This window comes from Macaca mulatta, chromosome 6, assembly GCF_049350105.2.
Source record: "Macaca mulatta isolate MMU2019108-1 chromosome 6, T2T-MMU8v2.0, whole genome shotgun sequence".
Lineage (NCBI taxonomy): Eukaryota > Metazoa > Chordata > Mammalia > Primates > Cercopithecidae > Macaca > Macaca mulatta.
Window position 1 is genome coordinate 33,205,261 of NC_133411.1, and position 19,562 is coordinate 33,224,822.

Genomic DNA, 19,562 nt, shown 5'->3' on the forward strand with positions numbered 1-19,562 from the left:
ATCATGTAGATTAATCCACTTCTGGAAGAAGAGGAAAGGTGTACTTGAGTTAGTTCCTGTTGTGTAATAAGATTCTATATTGAAATCTCAAAAAGAATATAAGCCTGGATCCCTACCCACGAAATGCAGACCCTCCACACCTGTGCAGTGCATGCTTGATGGTGAACTAGTCTCATACACACAGCTGACGAGAAGCTGCAAGCCCAGTAGGTGAAGAGACTCCGTTTGGGTATCAGGAGCAGAGTCAGGACAAGCAGCTAGGTGTCTGGAGTGACTGGAGCATTCTTGCCAGGGAACAGCCGAGATCGCACCATTGCACTCCAGCCTTGGGAGACAAGAGTGAGACTTTGTCTCAAAAAAATAAATAAACAAAATAAATAAATAAATGGGCGGGGCGCGGTGGCTCACGCCTGTAATCCCAGCACTTTGGGAGTCCGAGGCAGGCGGATCATGAGGTCAGGAGATCGAGACCATCCTGGCCAACATGATGAAACCCTATCTCTACTAAAAATACAAAAAATTAGCCAGGAGTGGTGGCAGGCGCTTGTAATCCCAGCTACTTGGGAGGCTGAAGCAGGAGAATTGCTTGAACCCGGGAGGCGGAAGTTGCAGTGAGCTGAGATTGTGCCATTGCACTCCAGCCTGGGCAAAAAGATAGAAACTCCATCTCAAAAAAAGTAAAAAATAAAAAAAAATAATAATAATGATAAAAAAATCATAAAGAATATGAGGCCGAGCACAGTGGCTTGCACCTATAATCCCAGCACTTTGGGAGGCCGAGGTGGGCGGATCACTTAAGGTCAGGAGTTCAAGACCAGCCTGGCCAACATGGTGAAGCCATGTTTCTACTAAAAATACAAAAAATTAGCCAGGCGTGGTGGTCCACGCCTGTAGTCCCAGCTACTCGGGAGGCTGAGGCAGGAGAATTGCTTGAACTTGGGAGGCAGAGGTTGCAATGAGCCGAGATCGTGCCACTGTACTCCAGCCTGGGTGACAGAGTGAGACTCTGTCTCAAAAAAAAAGAAAAAAATTGGCCAGGCATGATGGTGTGTGCCTGTAGTCCCAGCTGCTTGTGAGGCTGAGATGGGAGATCACCTGAGCCCAGTAGGTAGAGGCTGCAGTGAGCTGAGATTGCACCACTGTACTCTAGCCTGGGTGAGTAACACAGTAAAACCCTGTCTCAAAAATAAAAAGCAAAAAGTACATGAAGTAAGACTAAAGAAACTAAGATGAACAGCTAAAAAAGAAAGCAAGAAAAAATATATATACATATGGTATTTGTAAAGTTTGGAAACAGATAAAATACACAAAATTCTGTGAGGTCTTCAATCTGTAAAAAATGAAATTATATTAAAAATTATATTCTGTGTTTTACAGGATGGGAAACATCACACACCAGGGCCTGTCGTGGGGTGTGGGGAGGGGGGAGGGATAGCATTAGGAGATATACCTAATGTAAATGATGAGTTAATGGGTGCAGCACACCAACATGGCACATGTATACATATGTAACAAACCTGCACATTGTGCACACGTACCTTAGAACTTAAAAGTATTAAAAAAAAAAAAAAAAGAGCTACAAGAGAACAAGCAAAAAAAAAAAAAAGGCATCAACAAGAGTGTAGGTAATTATAAAATTGAGTGACAGGGCATTCATTATGGTAGTAGCTTTATTGTTGTGTATGGTTAAAATTTTTTATAATAAAATGTTTTTAAAAAGTGAACAGCAAATGATAGGCACTTGTGTCCTCGCTTGACCACAGAGTAAGCTGTGTGATCTCTGGAAAGTTCCTTAACTATACAGAGAAAATTTTGGTTAGTGTGGATAATCTATAGGCTGCTCTCTCCCGCTCTTGATTTCTATAACACTTTTTTTTTTTTCAGTTATATTATTCATAGAATTTTACACTCAGAGATCTGGGGGAGACCCAAGAAATCAGTCCGTAAGATCCGGACTTAAATTCCAGGTCTCATACACACTTGCTTTGGTAAGTCACTTAAATACCTGAGGCTCAGTTTAATCCTGTGTAAACTAGGAATAATTACTATTATTTTTCAGAGATTGGTAAAGACAAGATATGGAATGTGCTTAAATGTAGACCCAGCACCCTGTAGGCACTTAATAAATGTAAAGTATTGCAAAAAAAAAAATGTATTCTGTGTTTTAATATTTTATGGACCCCAGGTATATTTTATTATTATTTATTTATTTTTAATTATTTTTTAAAATATTTTTTTGAGATGGAGTCTGGCACTGTCGCCCAGGCTAGAGTGCAGTGGCATGATCCCGGCTCACTGCAACCTCTGCTTCCCGGGTTCAAGCAATTCTCCTGCCTCAACCTCCCAAGTAGCTGGGATTACAGGCGCACACCATCACAACCAGCTAATTTTTGTATTTTTATTAGAGATGGGTTTTTGTCATGTTGGCCAGGCTGGTCTTGAACTCCTGACCTCAAGTGATCCACCTGCCTCAGCCTCCCAAAGTGCTGGTATTACAGGCGTGAACCACCGTGCTGGGCTGAGGTATATTTTAATCCTCAGAAACCCATGGAGCTGGAAAATGCTCCTCAAAGAGATCCATATAATCACATGGCTCAGCAGCATAAACAGCCTCTCATCTCTGGAATCACAGTCTAAAGATTTTGATAATTAACTCTCCTTTTCTACTTTGAAAAAGAAGCCCAAATTCAAACAGGTAAACAGTCATGTCAATTTGCAGGTGAGTTTTCAAAAGCTGATCTAGAGGCATTGTTCTCTGAAAATAAATTAAATAGAACAAAGGCTAGGCAAACGAGTCATCGTCATTTTCTTCAGAAGGCCATGGTTTTCAGTGGTAGTTTTTCATTGACCAGAGTAGGCCAATATCGATGTAAATGTAACTCTAAAACCTCCCTGCCACTCTCACGTTACAGCACAGCCAGGGCATCTAGGCGAGCCACAGAGAATTCCAGGTCTGGGGCATTCCCAGGAGGCCAGGTCTGTGAACACATTCTGGACACCTGGCTTAGCTGACCTCCACATCAATTCTGTTGTGAGAGTTTCTTCATCTTCATCATCCTTAAGAGTCTCTAATGGGTTGGGAGAGAGGGCTCAGCCTCTGCATCCCCCATCCTCCCATGTGGCTTCTCAGCATGCGTCCCTCCTGCCTTCCAGATCATCTGACCTGCAGGGACCCCAGAAGCTCTCACCAGAAAGAGATTTGGGTGCCTGTTCTGCGTACACGTTGCCCTCTCCTGCCATCCCTGCATTGTTGTTAACTGCTGAAACAGGAAAAGGTCGTCACTTTTGAGTTCCTTCAGTTTGCTTTCAATTCTTTTACTCCCCTCCAGAGGTCATCTTTGAAGACGAGTTCTGTTGACAGGGGGTGCAAAATCTTAATTTATCTTTGTAGTACTCCTTGAAGAGGACTTCAGAGTTCAAAGCAAACAGTAAGACGAATGTTTGCTTTAGTGATCTTTTATCGTTTTATCCTTTGTAATGACCACAGAAGAGAAAGGAGTTTGCACATAAGTTATAAATAATCGTGTCAAGGGAAAATGTGGTAAAAGAAAAAAAAAAAAACAAAACAGATTTTAAGAACTCATTGGTGTTACTATAGAGTAAAAAACTGGCAAATATTTGGTTCATGAGCGCATTTAAGGTTTAGAACTGAGATCTACTGCCTAAGAGACAGGAACCTGAGCTTTTAGGTAGAAGGGAGATGGAATATAATCTTTATTTTCAAGAAACTTAGGCCGGATATGGTGGCCCATGCCTGTAATCCCAGCACTTTGGGAGGCTGAGGTGGGCTGATAGCTTGAGCATCACAAGTTCAAGACCAGTCTGAGCAACATGGCAAAACCCCATGATATGGTTTGGCTGTGTCCCCACCCATATCTCATCTTGAATTGCAGTTCCTATAATCCCCATGTGGAGTGGGAGAGACCTGGTGGGAGGTAATTGAATAATGGGAGCAGTTAACCCCCTGCTGCTGTTCTCCTGACAGTGAGCTCTCACGAGATCTGATGGTTATTTATTTATTTATTTATTTAGAGACAGAGTCTCGCTCTGTCACCCAGGCTGGAGTGCGGTGGCATGATCTTGGCTCGCTGCAAGCTTTGCCCTCCGGGTTCACACCATTCTCCTGCCTCAGCTTCCTGAGCAGCTGGGACTACAGGTGCCTGCCACCATGCCCAGCTAATTTTTGTATTTTTAATAGAGATGGGGTTTCACTGTGTTAGCCAGGATGGTCTTGATCTCTTGACCTCGTGATCCTCCCGCCTCGGCCTCCCAAAGTGCTGGGATTACAGGCGTGAGCCACTGCGCCCAGCCAAGATCTGATGGTTTTACAAGGGGTTTTTCCATCTTTGCTCAGCACTTCTCCTTCTTGCCATCATGTGAAGAAGGATATGTTTGCTTCCCCTTCTGCAATGATTGTAAGTTTCCTGAGGCCCCCCCAGCCATGTGGAACTGTGAGCCAATTAAACCTCTTTCCTTTATAAATTACCCATTCCCAGGCAGTTCTTCAGAGCAGCATGAGAATGGACTAGTATATCCTGTATCTACCAAAAAATACAGAAATTAGCTAGGCATGGTGGCATGCACCTGTACTCCCAGCTACTCAGAATGCTGAGGTGTGAGGATCACCTGAGCCTAGGGAAGCAGGGAGGTTGAGACTGCAGTGAGCCATGATCATGCCAATGCACTCCAGCCTGGGTGAGACCATGTTTAAAACAAAAACAAAAAAAACCTCATTTTATTCCGAAGATTTCTTTGGTTGGGGAAAAAAAACCCCTGAAAGTTTAATTACAATGGGCCTTGCAAATGCTATTTATTAGTCATTTTCATTAGATAGATAGATAGATAGATAGATAGATAGATAGATAGATAGTCTAGAGGTCTTTTATTTTTTTAACAGCTATTATGCCATGAATTCATAGGGAATGGGTTCCAGCAGCTCAGGCTACTTCCCATTGGTTCTCACAAAATGTGCTTCTCTGAGTGGAGCAGGCTGGCGCTTCAGTTGAACCCAGTTACCTTTCTCTTTGGCTTCTTTCTTTTTCTGATCATTTTCCTCACACGTTTCAGGAACCTATCTCGACTCTTAGAGTGCTTAATGTCCTCAATATGCACATTAATTCTCTTGGCAAGAATCTCGCCCTTAACTTGTTTGTTTACGACAGTGCCAACAGCATGCTGGGGAACATTGTAGACTCTTCCAGTTTTGCTATGGTAACACCTGTGGGGCGTTCCTTTTTGAACATTACTCATTGCCTTGATGCCTACAATATCACCTTTCTTATAGATTCCCATATACATGGCCAAAGGAATAACTCTATGTTTTCTTAAAGGCCTGGAGAACATACCGGGTACCTCTCCTCTTTCCCTTTGTGTTAGTCATTTTGGCGAATTACTGGAGGATGGCAGTTCCACTCATTATGTTTTTGAAGCCTCATTTTGGTTTATGTTTTAAAGTATGTTATCAAAAGGAAAAACATTTAAATTATAAAAGCACTATCTACTCAATTCAGTAAGGCATCCAGTGGTGGTATGTCGCTAATATCTCGTCTATTTTGTCCTGAACTTTCTCCATGCACACGTGTACACATGCGCACATACACAAACACACACATCTACAAGAATGGTTTGGTTGGGCTACACACATCTGTGGGTATGAAGTTAATGAGTCCTGATTCCACTACTTAACAAATGTGTGACCTTGGGTTATTTCTTAACCCCACTAAGCCAGACTTTCCCTAACTGTAAAATGGAATTAAGAACAATACCCAGCCAGGTGTGGTGGCTCACACCTGTAATCCCAGCACTTTGGGAGGCCGAGGTGGGCGGATCACTAGGTCAAGAGATCAAAACCATCCTGGCTGACATGGTGAAACTCCGTCTCTACTAAAAATATAAAAATTAGCCAGACGTGGTGGTGGGCACCTGTAATCCCAGCTACTGGGGAGGTGGAGGCAGGAGAATCACTTGAACCCAGGAGGCGGAGGTTGCAGTGAGCCAAGATTGCAACACTGCACTCCGGCCTGGCAACAGGGCGAGACTTGTCTCAAAAAAAAGAAAAAACAAAAGAACAATACCTGGCCAGGCGCGGTGGCTCACACCTGTAATCCCAGCACTTTAGGAGGCTGAGGCAAGCAGATCATGAGGTCAGGAGTTCGAGACCAGCCTGGCCAATATGGTGAACCCCCATCTCTACTAAAAATACAAAAATTAGACAGGCATGGTGGTGCGTGCCTGTAGTCCCAGCAACTCGAGAGGCTGAGGCAGGAGAATTGCTTGAACCCAGGAGGCAGAGGTTGCCGTGAGCCGAGATCATGCCATTGCACTCCAGCCTGGGTAACAGAGCAAGACTCCATCTCAAAAAAAAAAAAAAAAGAACAATACCTAACTCCTAAGGCGATGAGAGACGAAATGAGGATCTGCATGTGAAGGCTTATCACGGGGACTGACATGCCATGAACACTTAATGAAGGTGAGCCGTTAATTTGTAACTTTCTCTTGTCACTTTAAAAAAACATAGCTTGATAAGCCTTTTGGTAGCTTTGAAAAACTACCAGTTCTCCTCCATTTCATCCCTGTCTTAGCAGGGATTTGCATATATATTTGAACTCTTCTACACAAGTTAGAATCCTGAACCTACAATTACAGTCATTGTTAATATAATGTTTATGCACACTTACAGTTATTTGCCAGCTCATTCTAGCTCGTAACACCTCTGCGACGTAATTGTCATTATCCCCAGTTACAAAGAAGAGAATCCAGGCTGGTAAAGGAGGGCTGAGATCTAAATCCTGGCCTCCTGGCTTCACAGCCTCTGTTCTTCTCACCCGGCCACTCATTCTGACACAGCCCATCCCCAGTCAACAGCACAGCCTTCCAAAGGCACTGGGATAAGTCTGAAAGCAGTTTCCTGGCCCAAATTTGACTGGTTCCTGATAGAGCAACTGCTATCTGCTAGGCAGGGAAGGCCCCCTGGACCAGAAATCAAGAAACCTGGGTTCCTGGAAGTTCCCACATCCTTCTCACAATTTCATCACTTGTGGAGTAGGTATAATAATATCGATCATTCCTTCCTTGTGGGATGAAGTGATAGCCAGATAAAAGTGATGATAATACTAACAATATGACAGGAGTTTAAGAAGGTATAGAAGTCTTTTGTGACTCTGTACTGATACTTTTATGACTAATTACTAATACTTTCATTACTAGTTACTATGAACCAATAATAATGAAAGTTTTTGGTTTTTTTACTACCCCTGTTTTTTTCTTTTTTCTTTTTGAGACAGAGTTTTGCTTTTGTTGCCCAGGCTGGAGTGCAATGGTGTGATCTTGGCTCACTGCCACCTCTGCCTCCTGGGTTCAAGTGATTCTCCTGTCTCAGCCTCCAGGGTAGCTGGGATTACAGGCATGCACCACCACACCCAGCTAATTTGTATTTTTAGTAGAAACAGGGTTTCACCATGTTGGTCAGGCTGGTCTCAAACCCTGACTCAGGTGATCCTCCCACCTCAGCCTCCCAAATCACGCTGGGATTACAGGCGTGAGCCACCACCCTTGTTTTTAATGATATTCTTCATGACTCTGGTAATTCAGTGTTTTCTCACCCTGGGCATATTAACAACAACTTTTTTTTTTTTTTTTTTAGATGGAGTTTTGCTGTGTCACCCAGGCTGGAGTGCAGTGGCACAGTCTCAGCTCACTGCAACCTCCACCTCCTGGGTTCAAGCAGCTCTCCTGCCTCAGCCTCTCAAGTAGCTGGGATTACAGGTGCCCACCACAATGCCCGGCTAATTTTTGTATTTTTAGTAGAGATGGGGTTTCACCATGTTGGCCAGGCTGGTCTCAAACTCCTGACCTCTAGTGTCTGCCTGCCTTAGCCTCCCACAGTGCTGGGATTACAGGCATGAGCCACCGCGCCCAGCCATTAACAACTTTCTCTTGATCTCATCATGTCCTTCATTCCATGTTAACCAGCCTGCCCGAGTTTCCACCAGATCTTCCTTGCTACCCTGGTTCCCTCTCCGAGTCTCCCCCACAGTGCTCCATGTGTAAACTGGAAAGTAGTCATAGCAGGGTTACAGCTCCCCTTCATACCCTTCCCTTGCAGACATGCATTTATAAATGGCCTGAACTCCACCCTCCTTGGGGTTAAAGTGAGGTGGGCCTTTTGTACAGTGCCACGTGTAAACAATGTGGCTTTTGAGATGGCCCCTAAAGCCTGGAGAGGAAGCCACGTTTTTCATTTGTGAGAAAATTATTCAAGGTTCTATCTGGTCCTTTGCTTTTCCCAACTAGGAGCTTTTTCAGCTTATGGAGAGCAGTGGTAAGACCAGGTAAGATCAGAACTGAGGCTGGAGTCCTAAAGTTGCTTTTCTGGAGGATTTCCTAGAGTTGGAGAACAGGGAATAATTAGAAAGGGGCATCTGATCCTTGAGGTCAATTTGGAAGAATTGAGGGAGCTACCTACCCTCAATTCAGTGTTTCCTGAATGTGGTTCGTTGACTTGTAAAGAGGAGACATTTTGATATATCATTATAAGAGAGCAAGTCAAGGTGAAGCACTCAATTGAATGGTAATTGCTTGGGAAGGGAAGAAGGGTCAAAGTGGTTGAACTTAATGATGCAAAAAGAATGATCATGAGAAAGAGAATTATAAACAGAGTGAGAGAGGTTAGGCAAAGGTGAGGGACTTCAAGTCAGCTATAAAGAAAATGATTAGAAACCTATTCTTGGAAGCAGATGTCCATCAGATTGAGAAACAGAGACCACAAACGAATATCTTCAAGCTTCTCAACTTTTGACAATGTGCATATGTTTTGTTTGCCATATATTTACCTCTTACTGAGTATAGAAATGACTTTTGTCAAGACCAGTAGTAAGGACTTGGTTGTTATAAAATAAGATTGTCAGATTTAGTAAATGAAAAATTCCATGTGATTTTTGGGATCTACTTGGAGTAAAATAATTACTCATTTTTCATCTGCGATTCAAATTTAACTGGGTCTCCTGTATTTTATCTGGCAATGTTAGTATAAACCTGTGTAAGGAAAGGCACCAGCCCCTGCTAGATGAAGGTTTGCAGGGGAAAGGAACAGCCTCTGGGATACTATCCAGCTTTAACTCTCCTTTATGGAAGGCCCTTCATGGTAACACAGCACTCACTATTATAAAGCCATCTGGCAGGGCCGGGTGTGGGCCCGGCCTAGAGGTGAGCAATGGCTGTAATTGATTTTATGCTTCTGAGTTGACGTTGCCCAATGCCCAGTTCTCAGGGATAAGTCAAAGCAGAAGACCTCTGTGAGCGAGAACAAGTTTCTTTGGTGCAAGAAACAGGGCAAGGGGAACGTATTAGTCCGTTTTCACACTGCTATAAAGAAATACCCGAGACTCGTTAATTTACACAGGAAAGAGGTTTAATTGATTCACAGTTCTGCATGGCTGGTGGGGGGAGTGCAGGAAATGTACAATCATGGCAGAAGGCAAAGGAGAAGCAAGTACCCTCTTCACAAGGAGCCAGGAAAAAGAGCGAAGGGGGGAGAGCCCCTTGTAAAACCATCAGATTTCACGAGAACTCACTCACTATCATGAGAACAGCATGGGGGAACCACCCCCATGATCCAATCGCCTCCCACCAGGTTCCCTCCCCTGACACATGGGGAGTACATTTTGAGATGAGATTTGGATGGGGACACAGCCAAACCATGTCAGGGAAGATGGAGCAGGTACAGGCAAGGGTGCTTTTGTCTTATGCCTTGGAAGAGAACCCATGGAAAAATCGTTATCCTATGCAATTGACAGGAATATGTATTAATAGGATTAAGGTTGGGTAAGATTCTGTATCCAGTTAGTAGGAGTTCATGAATGCTTCTTGCAGATGGGGGGACTCTTTTATTTTGTTTTATTTTATTTTATTTTATATTTTATTTTGAGACATAGGCTTACTCTATTACCTCGGCTGGAGTACAGTGGCATGATCTCAGCTCACTGCAACCTCTTCCTCCCAGTTTCAAGCGATTCACCTGCTTCAGCCTCCTGAGTAGCTGGGATTACAGGTGTGTGCCACCACGCCCAGCTAATTTTTGTATTTTTAGTAGAGATGGGGTTTCACCATGTTGGCCAGACTGGTCTCAAACTCCCGATGTCAGGTGATTGGCCCGCCTTGGCCTGCCTAAGTGCTGGGATTACAGTCGTGAGCCACTGCACCCAGCCTGTTTTATTTTATTTTCAAATAAAACAATAAAATATTGTGTTTTCTAAAAAGTAAACAGGATATCAGATGGGAGGGAGTAATCACTCCACACAAGTCAGATCACCACTAGAAAACTTTCAAGATGTTTGGGAAGGGGGCTCTTTAAGCCAAGTCCAGGTCTTGACTGGCTGAAATACTGGAATAAGCTGGGCGACAGTGGGAGGAAAGGGCAGTGTAAGATATTTAGGGGGCTGTGAAGACTAGATTCAAAGTCTATGCTTTATATGAAAGGAAGTGAGCAGCACGCTATACCTTGGAGCAACTCAGTATAAAAGGAGTACAGTAATTGGTGAAAAGAAATTGCTGCAGGCAGCAACGGCAGAGAGGATGCGGAAGGGGTGAGGACGGGGGCCTAGTGGTGAGGAATCTAGCAAAAGGAAATTATTTTTGTACATAAGGAATTCTATTGTTCAACATGCACCAGCCAACCCTTTACTGAGAACTTTATCACCTGTGGCCTCTGAGGATCCAGAGATGAGTGAATTCCAATATCTGCCCTCAAGGGATTGACAATCTAGCAGACGGAGAGAGCCTGTAAACAGAGCAACTCTGGAGTTTTATGTGACAAAAGGGAAGTGCTGGCCCACAGCGAGTCACTTTGGCCAGGCACCATCTTTTCCTGCCTGGATTCATGTGACAGCTTCCTCACCCCTCTTTCAACCTCTGCCCAGCTGGTCTTCTGGGAAGCACTCCTCCTTGAATTCAGTGTAATCTCTCTCTCTCTCTCTCTCTCTCTCTCTCTCTCTCTCCTTTTTGAGATGGAGTTTCTCTCTCTCTCTCTCTTCTTTTTTGAGATGGAGTTTCACTCTTGTTGCCCAGGCTGGAGTGCAATGGTGCGATCTCAGCTCCCTGTGATCTCCGCCTCCTGGGTTCAAGCAATTCTCCTGTCTCAGCCTCCTGAGTACCTGGGATTACAGGCACCTGCCACCATGCCCAGCTAATTTTTGTATTTTTGATAGAGACAGGGTTTCACTGTGTTGGATAGGCTGGTCTCGTACTCCTGACCTCAAGCTATCTGCCCGCGTTGGCCTCCCAAAGTGCTTGGATCACAGGCGTCAGCCACTGCGCCCAGCCCAAAATATTTTAAAGTAAGTTTCAAAAAATAAAGAGTCAGTAGGGACATTCCAGGCAAGGTGATGGCCATCAGAAAAGTTCATGAGTGAATTCACAGGTTGTCTTTTCTTGGTGTGAGCTGAGTCCATGTAAATGGATGTCTGGGAACTTAAGTGTCAGAGATTCTTTTTCATTAAGGGCTGCATGAGTGAACTGATGTCTTTCTTCATCTGTACAATGGGGATAATAGTGTCTGCCACATGGGCTTTTGGGGGAGGATTAAAAGCAAATTTAGCGGATCATGAGGGCAGGAGATCGAGACCATCCTGGCTAACATGATGAAACCCTGTCTCTACTAAAAATAAGAAGAATTAGGTGGGTGTGGTGGGCGCCTGTAGTACCAGCTACTAGGGAGGCTGAGGCAGGAGAACGGCGTGAACCCGGGAGGCGGAGCTTGCAGTGAGCCAAGATCGCGCCATTGCACTCCAGCCTGGGCAACAGAGCCAGACTCCATCTCAAAAAAAAAAAAAAAAAAAAAAAAAAGCATGATGCCTGAGACGTAGTTAATGTCCAGTCAACATTAACTGTGGTTATTTTTACTGTTGTTATTGTTAATATTAGAGTGCAAATAGTTGTTTTCCCATTGCCTAGTTCTGTACCCGATTTATAGTAGGCATTCAATACGTAGTTGCAGGAACGAATGCATTTGAGTCTCTTGATTTGTACTCATTTGTTCAACAAATATGTATTGGGCACTTGTATATGCTAGGCATAGTTCTAGGGCCTGGGAATAAAACAGTATGGGTCCATGTCACCTTTCCCTATAAGAGCTTAATGTCTACAAGGGTAAGCAGACAGATGGATGGGCAGTGGGGATGCTACTTGGGCACCAAGGAGGGCTCTGAATATGTTCTAGGGAAGGGGTCACCTTCTCCCTAGAGAAAGTGCTATCTAAACTGAGTCCTGAGAGGTGAGTAGGAATTGGCAGGTGATAGTGGTTACAGTGGGAAGGACAACCTCAGTTTCAGTATGTTCAGAGGCCCAAGGTAAGAAAGAACCTGTCTTGTTATGCACAGCTTGGGCAGGTGGTTTAATTCAGGACATCTCCCAGAGATGCTTCAAGATGACTAGACACTACAGTTCAGTTTTACATTTTCTCATATACAACTGCACACAAATTATTCATGTTTTCAAGACTGTGAAAGGTAGAAATGGAAGAAGATATTGTTACCACGTAAGTAGAATGGGAGATGAGAAGAATTCTCTCTCTCTTTCTCTCTCTCCATCAGATGCCAGTAAGCAATCAGACCATCAAATATATCCAGACATTGCCAAATGTCCCTGCAGGGGTAGGGAAAGGGTGTGTAAAATAACACCTGATTGAGAATCACTGGCTTACAATATCAGGCATCATCCTAGACACTCAGCCTCTCCTCCTCAACAAGCCTTTAAGGCAGATGGTTTAAATATAAGGACAGGAAATGTCAAATGACCTACCCAGAATCTCATGGATAATCATTATGGGATCTGGACTTTAAACCCAGGTGTTTCTTATTCCACTACATCTCCACACTGCCATATCACACACAGTTCCAACACCAAAGGAACTTCAGAGCTATCTGGAGAGGTGTGGTGTGAACCAAGTAAGTTTCAGTGTGTTCCCTGGAGAATGCGTGATGTGAGCACTCAGAAGAGAGAGGTAACAATGGGAGGGAGGTCAGGGAACATGTCCTGCAGAGATTAGAATGTTCTTTGCATATTTGTGGGCAAACAGTGAGTTTGTGCAGCGAAGTAGCAGGAAGTAAGATCTGGACAGATAGCATTGGGTAGCAGTTAAGAGCAAACACTGGTTCCAAATAGACTCTCAGTTCCAGCTCCTCTACTTATTAGTTGTGTGACCATGAGCTACTTAGGTAATCTTGTCCAGTTTCATTGCCTATAAAATGGGTTGCTGTAATAATAGTACATATTCTAAGATTGTTAAAAGGATTTAATGACCTAATATATAAAAGACTTAGAACAGGTCTTGGCATCCTGTATATGTTCGATAGATGCTAGCTACTTAGTACCTGGTTCTGTTGGACTTCAGATAGAGTTTAGAATCTATATTGTAAATAATAGCAGCTTTTGAATCAAGGCCTGCAAAGATGTTCCATAGGTACCACAATCTCCCTTCCTGTGTGCACTGGAAGATCACAAATTAGTGTATCTTTGGGTCAGAAACCAGTCTCTGGTTCCATCTGATTCCATGAACTGTTCTGTTCCTAGGGATCTATGTGAAATGGTTCAGCCCCTCTGTGGTGGCTTTGGGTTTGAAGCATTTTGTTTGTTTGTTTGGTTTTGTTGTTGTTGTTGTTATTGTTTTTTAGATGGAGTCTCGCTCTCTTGCTCAGGCTGGAGTACAGTGGTGCAATCTCGCCTCACTGCAACCACCGCCTCCCAGATTCAAGTGATTCTCCTGCCTCAGCCTCCCAAGCAGCTGGGATTACAGGCGTGCACCACTGCACTCGGCTAATTTTTTGTATTTTTAGTAGAGACAAGGTTTTACCATGTTGGCCAGGCTGGTCTCAAACTCCTGACCTCAGGTGATCCACCCACTTTGGCCTCCCAAAGTGCTGGGATTAGAGGCATGAGCCACCACGCCTGGTCGGGTTTGAAGCATTGAGGACATCTTCCCAACAGAGCGGCAAAGAGGGAAAGAGACATGGACATCTGTTCAGACTTCATTCACTCATCCATCCATTCACTCAACATTTACTGAATACCTTTTTAATTCTGGGCATCATGTTTCCATTAACTACATCTGGAACACCAATAAGTCACCACCCCGCCTGTGTGTCAGCCGAAAGTTGATTGGATAGAATTGTCATTGTTTAGTTTCAGGGCAATTCAAAGTTATATTTGTGGATTGTGTCAGAATCCTGAGGTTTTTTTCTCGTGCTTTGCTTGGTGCCACTGCTGGGCCTTGTGTTTGTGGAGAGCTGGTGGCCCTGGATGTGGTCAGGGATCTTCTCCTGGGAATTTCCGCTTTCTTCCTCTCTTCAGCTGTTTATAGCTGCATAAGGTTTAGATCTGTTAGCAAACACTTGTATAATTATGCCCCTCTCTGTTTACAGATTCAGGATAAATTGTCCTAATGGGAAAATATCTGTCCTTTAGAGTAATTTGGATCAAGGCTTTTTGTTTTTTGTTTGTGTCTGCTTCACTTGCCTTTCTAAAAATCATTTTGCTGTCTGTTTCACTCATGAATCATCTACTGTTGATACACAACAGCACTCAATAAACCTCGTTAAAAATCTTGTCTTGATCTCAAAGTAGTTGACCTTAGGGAAAAATGCGACCCATCCATATGCTGTCTCATAGATACTGAATTGAAGGAAACATTGGATTGTAAGGCTCTTTGGGGACATCTGATAAGAAGCCCACAGAAATGACCAGCCAGAGGTCTGTGTTGAGCTGTGACATGAGTCTCTGTTCTGTAGGGCGGGGTTTGTTAAAGCTGTCAGGAATAAAGCCTACTTTAAAAGATACCAAGTGAAATTTAGAAGACGACAAGAGGGTGAAACTGATTACTATGCTAAGAAACGCTTGGTGATAGAGGATAAAAATAAGTACAACACACCCAAATACAGGATGAGAGTTCGCGTAACAGAGATCTCATTTGTCAGATTGCTTATGCCCATGTAGAAGGGGATATGATAGTCTGCACAGCTTATGCACACAAACTGCCAAAATTTGGTGTGAAGGTTGGCTGACAGATTCTGCTGCAGCATATTGTACTGGCCTGCCTCTGGCCCGCAGGCTTCTCAGTAGGTTTGGCATGAGCAAGATCTAGGAAGGCCAAGTGGAGGTGACTGGAGATGAATACAAGGTGGAAAGCATTGATGGCCAGCCAGGTGCCTTTACCTGCTATTTGGATGCAGGCCTTGCCAGAACTACCACTGACAATACAGTTTTGGAGGCCCCGAAGGAAGCTGGGAATGGAGGCTTGTCTATTCCTTGCAGTACCAGACGATTTCCTGGTTACGATTCTGAAAGCAACGAATTTAATGTAGAAGTGCATTGGAAACACATCATGTGTCAGAATGTTGCCGATTACATGCGTGACCTAATGGAAGATGAAGATGCTTACCAGAAACCGTTCTCTCAATACATGAAGAACAGTGTAACTCCAGACATGATGCGGATGTATAAGAAGGCTCACGCTGCTCTGCAAGAGAATCTAGTCTAAGAGAAGAAGCCCAAGAAAGAAGTTGAAAAGCAGAGGTGGAACTATCCCAAATGTCCCTTGCCCAGAAGAAAGATCAGGTAGCTCAAAAGTAGGCAAGCTTCCTCAGAGCTCAGAAGCAGGCTGCTGAGACCCAAACCAAACAATTTTCTATGAAGAGTTTTCAGATGAAGACAATCAACTTATTGACTAAGCAGCTGAAGAAAAAGAAAAAGGAAATGACTGACCAGAGCCTTGACCACCATGCTGGAAACCTCATTTCAGTTCATGTGTTTTAGGGCATCACAATCACAAAGCATTTGTATTCATTCATCCCACAGTCACAGAAGACCTACTATATGCAAAGTTAGATTATAACTGAATAACTAAATGTATAAAGGTGAACCTTGATTTGAATTCTTCAGCTTTGTGGGAGATAGCAATGCACCCCTCCTATCAGAAAGGGCCAGGCGCAGTGGCTCAAGGCTATAATCCCTGCACTTTGGGAGACCGAGGTAGGCAGATCACCTGAGATCAGGAGTTTGAGACCAGTCTGGCCAACATGGTGAAACCCTGTCTCTACTAAAAATACAAAAACCAGCTGGGTGTGGTGGCAGGTACCTGTAATCCCAGCTACTCGGGAGGCTGAGGCAGGAGAATCGCTTGAACCCTGGAGGTGGAGGTTGCAGTGAGCCAAGATAGTGCCTTTGCACTCCTGCCTGGGCAACAGAGCAAGACTCTGTCAACATAAAACAAAAAAAGGCCGGGCGCCGTGGCTCACGCCTGTAATCCCAGCACTTTGGGAGGCCAAGGCGGGCAGATCACGAGGTCAAGAGATCGAGACCATCCTGGCTAACATGGTGAAACCCCGTCTCTACTAAAAACACAAAAAATTAAATGGGCATTGTGGTGGGTGCCTATAGTCCCAGCTCTTCGAGAGGCTGAGGCAGGAGAAGGGTGTGAACCCAGGAGGTGGAGCTTGCAGTGAGCCGAGATCGCGCCATGAATTCTTTTTGCAATGTTTCCTCCCTCTTAATAGCTACAAATACCTAATGATAAGAGGCAGTGGTGTAATGATTAAGCACACCCTTTTGAGTCAGACCAAATGGGTTTGAATCAGGACTCCATTTATTAGCCGTGTTACTTAACCTCATTGTGACTCAGTTTCCTTGTGTTAGAATAAGACTAATAATTATACCCACTTCACAGGGCTACTGCCAAAAAACTGAGATAATCTATATAAAGTACTTAGCACAGTGCCCAATATAATTACAGTAAGAGCTTACTAAGTCATAACTATTATTATCATTATCATCATCATCAACTAATTATTTAGACCCATTAAAAAGCAATACGTCTTGTACACAGAACAGGAGTGAAGCTATGAAATATACTTATCAGGCTGGACGCAGTGGCTCACGCCTGTAATCCTAGCAGTTTGGGAGGCCGAGGTGGGTGGATCACTTGAGGTCAGGAGTTCGAGATCTGCCTGACCAACATGGTGAAATTCTGTCTCTACTAAAAATGCAAAAATTAGCCAGGTGTGCTGGTACGCGCCTGTGGTCCCAGCTACTCTGGAGGCTGAGGCAGAAGAATTGCTTGAACCCGGGAGGTGGAGGTTGCAGTGAGCCGAGATTGTGCCATTGCACTCCAACCTGGGTGACAGAGCGAGACTCCATCTCTCTCTCTCTCTCTCTCTCTCTCTATGTATATATATATATACACACACTTATCATCTAGTCAGTGTCCACAGTTGGGCATATTCTTAGCGATGCCCATCCTAATAAAGAAAACAAAGGTCCGATGTTTTGCGGGAATGTTACATTCTCACGGCAACTTGTTTGTGAGTTAGGGAACATAGAGGTTCAGGATCTTTACTCCCACATATGATGGAATAACAGTGGAACGCTGTAGTTCTAGAAGGGAATAGAAGGAGTTTTCTAGCCTCACTTCTGCTTAAACATGCAAAACTGTCACTTAGGATGGAGTCCGATACATGAAGATTGCACAGTGATACCAGATGAGACTATCCTAAGGTTAAGTCAGTTACCATTAGGATTGAGCAAGTCATCTTTACATTGTATCCAAATCCTTTTTTTTTTTTTTTTTTTGAGACGGAGTGTCACTCTGTAGCCCAGGCTGGAGTGCAGTGGCGCCATCTCGGCTCACTGCAAGCTCCGCCTCTTGGGTTCAAGTGATTCTTCTGCCTCAGCCTCCTGAGTAGCTGGGACTACAGGCGCCTGCCACCATGCCTGGCTAATTTTTTGTATTTTTAGTAGAGACAGGGTTTCACCGTGTTAGCCAGGATGGTCTCCATCTCCTGACCTCGTGATCCGCCCGCCTCAGCCTCCCAAAGTGCTGGGATTACAGAAATGAGCCACTGCGCCTGGCCTCCCAAATTCTTTTTTTTTTTTTTTTTTTTTTGAGATGGAGTCTGGCTCTGTTGCCCAGGCTGGAGTGCAGTGGCCGGATCTCAGCTCACTGCAAGCCCCGCCTCCCGGGTTCACGCCATTCTCCTGCCTCAGCCTCCCGAGTAGCTGGGACTACAGGCGCCCGCCACCTCGCCCGGCTAATTTTTTTTGTATTTTAGTAGAGACGGGGTTTCACCGTGTTAGCCAGGATGGTCTCGATCTCCTGAACTCGTGATCCGCCCGTCTCGGCCTCCCAAAGTGCTAGGATTACAGGCTTGAGCCACCGCGCCCGGCCATGGCCTCCCAAATTCTAATGTTGTATTTTGAATCTCTTACCTCTTTTGTCCTCTGTAGAGATGATGAACAGCTGGTCGGTATCCTCTTTATAATAACCCTTCAAGTAGGAAAAGGCTGTTAAGTTTGCTTTAGGTACTTTTTTTCACTCTAGACTAAACAACTCCAAATCCTTTAACCTCCCCTCGTAGGTTCTATTTTCTGTCTCTTTAATCATTTAGGTTCTCCTTTGGAACCTTTCCAGTGTCTCCACATCTTCCTTACAATAAGAGGCATCAGACTGGACATTCCCCCCCCACCCACCAGTAAGAGTCTGTCTGCTGTCAAATTCTTTATTATGGAGTAGGGAGAAGGGGGGCACTTCCCTTTCCTGTCAAACTCCCACCAACGTGAATTCACCCCAGCACTGCATTGCCTATTTCTTTTCAGTGCAACATGTAGATTCCTATTAAATGCATGATGTGCTGTGATCATCACCTCTTTGTCAGTTTTTCTTGAATCTAGACATTAAGCCCCATTTGTGCCTGTCATTTTGATCATCACCCCTGAGGATACCACTTTGAAATCAGCCATCATGCTGAACTCTAAACTGTTTTTAATGAACCATTTCCTTAATGTGTGGAAGCTACTTTGGATTCTTTTAATGTATCAGCAGTTCTCACTCAAATTAATGTTATTTGTAGACTCTGGGTGTGCATATAGCAATTTCAAGTATTATTTAAACCAGACCCAAGACAAAATTGTAGACCACATTCTAAGCACCCCTTTGTTTACTGGGCCATTGATCTCTTTTCCAGACAGCAGTGAAACCTCGGTTAGGGAAAAGACGTACCAGATCGTATCTTTCTGGCCTGCTGATGAGAATGGCATATGCATGCGAAAGCTTTCCTGAAATTAAGGTATTATGCAGATGTGGTCACATTTTTTTTTTTTCCCCCTGAGATGGAGTCTTGCTCTGTTGCCCAGGCTGAAGTGTAGTGGCGTATTCTCGGCTCACTGCAACCTCCGCCTCCCAGGTTGAAGTGATTCTCGTGCCTCAGCCTCCCGAGTAGCTGGGATTATAGGTACACACCACCACACCTGACTAATTTCCATATTTTTAGTAGAGGGGTTTCACCATGTTGGGCAGGCTGGTCTTGAGCTCCTGACCTCGTGATCTGCCCGCCTTGGCCTCCCAAAGTGCTGGGATCATTGGCGTGAGCCACCGCGTCCAGCGTGTGGCCCCATTTTCAATTTCCAGCACTTACACGCCCCAAACTGAGCTTAGGCAACAAAGATGAGGACAGGGGCAGAATATTTCTTTGTATTATACTTAAAACCATACATTTATTTTTATTTTTTTAAAATTTATT

At 44.2% G+C, this 19,562-nt stretch overlaps 1 protein-coding gene and 1 pseudogene across 4 annotated transcripts in view; both read left to right on the forward strand.

Annotated features, from left to right (window-relative positions):
* PDZD2 (PDZ domain containing 2) overlaps positions 1-19,562 on the forward strand; it is a 478,150-nt gene that overhangs the window by 199,799 nt on the left and 258,789 nt on the right. The gene's annotated exons all lie outside the window — the stretch shown is intronic.
* Positions 9,698-15,804, forward strand: LOC106998689 (large ribosomal subunit protein uL18 pseudogene; annotated as a pseudogene).